Source organism: Zingiber officinale, chromosome 1B, assembly GCF_018446385.1.
Source record: "Zingiber officinale cultivar Zhangliang chromosome 1B, Zo_v1.1, whole genome shotgun sequence".
NCBI classification, from domain to species: Eukaryota; Viridiplantae; Streptophyta; class Magnoliopsida; order Zingiberales; family Zingiberaceae; genus Zingiber; species Zingiber officinale.
In genome coordinates, this window is record NC_055986.1 from 82,756,130 (window position 1) to 82,760,756 (window position 4,627).

At 37.4% G+C, this 4,627-nt stretch overlaps 1 long non-coding RNA gene across 1 annotated transcript; it reads right to left on the reverse strand.

Annotated features, from left to right (window-relative positions):
- Positions 1-1,089: 1,089 nt before the first annotated feature.
- Positions 1,090-3,344, reverse strand: LOC121975104. Its single transcript, XR_006110266.1, has 3 exons — positions 2,610-3,344; positions 1,912-2,018; positions 1,090-1,836 (listed from the first exon to the last, which is right to left on the reverse strand). It is a non-coding gene; the product is annotated as an uncharacterized LOC121975104 (long non-coding RNA).
- Between the last annotated feature and the right edge of the window lie 1,283 nt (positions 3,345-4,627).

Consider the following 4,627-nt stretch of genomic DNA (forward strand, 5'->3'; position numbering starts at 1 on the left):
AGAATTCCAGATTATAGTCTACATGACAACACGAATTCCTGGAAAACAAGCAATACAAGATAAAACAGATATTAGGTGTTGTTTCATGCTACACAAGTCAAACAAAATGATACAAATCAGTGTGTATCAAGAAACAGTCGGCAACATCCATTCACGCAGGACAAAATTCCATTATACTCAACACAAAAGAAGGAATGATCTTTTCTTCCTTGAGAATTATACCTCCTTGTCACTCGTTTGAGCAAACTAACATGCAGTATATAGAGCGAACTATTAAGAAATCAAACTACAGTATATAGATGTTTTCTATATCAATATACTATGGATCATACACGAAATGCCTTTACAAGCTCTTCATTTCATTCTCAAGCAATCACTAACATGCATATAGATTAACATAGTTGAGCTTGATGAAGCATCATAATTGTCATTCGCGATGATACTTGCAAGGTCCAACAAGATGGAAGTAGGAAATAAAAATTTGTCATCAACAATGAATTTCCAATGTACTTCTACCACAGTAGTATTATGCTCAAGGAGTCATCAACAAAGTATGTAGTTCAACATAGTAAAAATTTAAATGCAATTGTAAAAAAAATAATAATAAATTATAGGATTAGACAAGGAAATTAAACTAGCAAATAAAACAAACACAGGTACAGAATTTAGGGCATCCCAACATATATCAGATATTCCTTGGATGGTAGAAAAATGCTAGGTAAAACGTTAAAGATGTATATATGGAGACTGTGAGATAGGAGGAAAAACAAGATTGAGTCATGGCGTATAGATGAAAACCATAAGGAGGGAACAAACAAGAAATTTGTAGAGCAACTCATAAGATACAAAAGATCATCATCTAACAATTCACAAAGAGATAACTTCCACATTGTCAGTCCTTGCATAATTCGGAAACAACTAAATAAGCTACTCACACAACCCAACCATTATTAATTTTGGACCACAAAGAAACATACCAAGAAACACTGTTCGACGCATGTTTGACAACCATTTTTTAGGAAAAGGAAGTAGAAGTCCTGACCATAGATAACACATGGTTGCCAAACAAAATTATAAGGACACCACGACTTTACCTATATCTAAATTCACAAAATGTTTAATCAGCAAGATAACACATGGATATATATTAAATATTGACATATCAAGCAAAAGATGAGAACAAAGAGAGACAATAAATAAAAGAAATGTCAGCTAATTCTGCTCATGGTAGAAATGCAAGAATGAAGTATTGAGCAAAGGAGATAGCTAGCTATGAACAAACAAATTATTGGCACTAAGGAATCAAAATCAATAAGTCATGGAGTCACAAACAAAGTGTTCAACCATCTTTTGAAGTCTAGTAATTTATACCTAATAATGAATATAGTCTAGTATGCAATCCACACATTCGGATCACACTTCGTCAATTTCTTCGTTGGAGTTAATTTTTTTCATGAACGGTTAACAAACCCAGGTTATATTAGTAAAAAAAAATCAGTAACGAAGAAGCAAAGTCAAGTAAAAGAAATTATTTGAGAAAATTGAGAATATGTCAAATATTACCATTGAGCTAAGTGAATCCTTCTCGCCGGTAGCATTTCCTTCAATAATTTCTCTCATAAATTTCATCATATAAAACCCACATTGTTTAGCATAAGGTTGTCGAGGACCCAATGTTAACAAAAAATTATCAATGAATAATGCATAGTTAAATATTTTTAAATTAATCACAAGTAAACATATGTGTGTATATATAATATACAAACCTTTACGACTTCCCACATAGGCTTCTTTTTCCCTTTCCTTTGCTTGTTCGAATTGAACAATTTCAAGCTCCTTTGTACAACAAGAGTTGACATATGAGTAACAAATTAAATTAAATGCTTAATTAAAAAACAAATATGTACTCACATATCCACTACATATTTCCAGTCCTCATAATGATTGCGACGATTAAATGAATCGAACAAATAAACCATCTCCACATAAGGGTCGAGACAGTCAAAATCCAATGACAACTATGCACAAAACAGATAGTAAATGCATAAATTCAACAGAATTGTTGAAATAAATCAATTAAAAATGAAATTGTAATATTTATTTACCCAACATTGTGAGGTGCCAAAACTAGTTGATTTTTTGTTGCACCACTTAGCCTATCAGCCAAAACACTTGCCCAGCTATTCAAGTATTCAGTCTTTTCATTTTTGTCAAGTTTGGATACATATGACATTACTGGAAGGGTTTGTGGATCCATAAATCTGAACTTATCGACTTTGTTTTCTTTTTTCATCTTTTTGAAAAGAAACCTTCCATTCAAGCAAAATAATGTTACTACTTAATGCAGACAAACTTGAAGGATGTCATAAAAGTAGAGAAATTTGTAAGCAGCCATGGAAATGTGTTCAGTAGACTATTGAGAAAAAACTTCTTTTTTTTTATCGAATACTAGATGTCTAGATCTCAGCATACATAGATAGTGAAATATATCGCAATAGACTCAGGCATACATTCTCGAAAGCAAAAGATTGAACCCGTTCAGACAATTTAGAAAAATAAGTATGAACTGCAAATTACTCGAAAGAAAGGAAGAGAGGTGAAATGCTTACCCCAAATTGTTCTCTAGTGGATCAATTCTTCCAGGCGTAGACAAGTAGGGAGAAGCCCTGCACTCGCCGCAGATCCACTTCCTCTGGGCTCACCCATTCCATCACCGACCAAGTGTTAGCTGACGAGGCCGACGAAGCTGAAGAGGAGTAGCTGGATTTCTGCGTGCTGCTCTTCCTCCCTCGCCTTCTATGCTCACCGACAACTCCACTTCCACTCCAGCTCCAATTAATGAGCCCCATTTTTAATTGTATCTCTCGGGCACCCAATTTCTGAAGATTGAACTTCTGGTAAAATTATCCTCTCTCTGAGGACTTGATTTCTGCGAGCCCTCGAACTGAAGCAGAAACACGGCGTGCCCTAGCTCTTCCGAGGCAGAGTCGCGGGCGCCGGCGGCTGACGGTATTGGTTTGTGGTCCTTAGACTAGAAGAACCAGTTGCGGAGATCCTAGGAGAAATGAATCCAGCCTCCGTCGAGCTCCAATCTCTCGTTCCCCCCGAACTTCCACCGGAGACGCCTCACGAACAAGAGCCGCTTGCCGTCGATCTCCACCGACATCCACATTTCTTTCCCCCTCTCCTTCGCCCCGAGTTCGATTGAGATCTCACGGTACCGGTCACCGATCCAGGCGCGGGTCCGATACGACCTCCTGCCGCCATTATACTCACCCATCACCGCGTGCTCTAACCTCGATACCAGTGCCCTGCACGCAGGACTCTGCTGAACCTTGGCCTTCTTGTACGCTTCGTCGATCATACCGTCGTGGAGAAAGATCCAGCGGAGATGTGGAGAGATTGTATGAGGAGAGGGAAAGAAAAATGGCTTAGGTTCAGAAACACAAAGGGGAAAACACGGCGGCAAAAAGAAAATAGCGAGGGAAAGCAAAACAGCGAGGGGGAAAATGACCAAAGTGATTACAACATTTTTTTCAAAACTGTTGTTGTAGCCGCTAAAAAAGCGCTTAACGACAACGGATTTAGAAAACCGTTGTAACAAGTGTTGTTGATTTCAAAAAGAAATCGCTCAATGACAACAGTTTTCCCAAAACCGTTGTCTTTTATATTTAATGGGAGTTCAAAGACAACGGTTTTAGCAACAACCGTTGCCTTTGAGAAAATACGCAACACTTTCTCTTAAAACCGTTGTCGTAGGGGTGTTGTCTTTTAACATTTATGTTGTAGTGGTAATGAAAAGAGACTTATATCTAAATAAATTATTTAATAACAAAATACAGGAAGGTGAGACTGCCAATCAACTGCACGCAAGGATAAAAGATATCCTCAATGGACTTCACACCATCGGCCACTAGATAGAGAACCGGGATCTACTAATGTTAAAACCGAGAAAGGTATTGCTCTTATTGCAAGAACGTCGAAAGAAAAATCCAGGACCAAGCTGGAACTTGAAGTTGAGTCTAACCCAGAGTCAGACGATGAAGAATACCTGGTGAACTTGGTAAGGAAAATGTTCACCAGGAGAAAGAAGAACTTCACCAACAAGGATCTGCAGAAGATCAACTCCACCTCCAACTAGAACAACAAGAACGTGACATGCTTTGGATGCAACAAGAAGGGGCACTACAAGATCGACTGCCCAAGACTCAAGAAGAAAAAAGCTCTAAAGGCGACTTGGGATGAATCAACCTCAGAGGAATCAGACAACAACGAGCCAAGACACAATAACTACCTCGCACTGATGGTGTACGGACCAAAATCAGAGAGTGAATCAGAAAACGGCTCCGAACTCGAGTCAAGCCATGAGTCTGCACTCATTTCCGAAGGTTCCAATGAGATATATTTTGATTTAAGTAAAAAGTTTTTTAAAATCATTTCATGTTTAAATAAGAAATTAACTTCTTCTTAAACTAAAATAATTAAACTAACTCAAGAAAACAAATACTTAAAGAACAAATAAAATCAAGTTCAACAACTGAACCAATTCAAGCTGAAATCCTAACTCAAGTTGCATAATTTGAGGAGGATAATTTTAGACCGAAAAATGAAATAATTGAATTAAAAG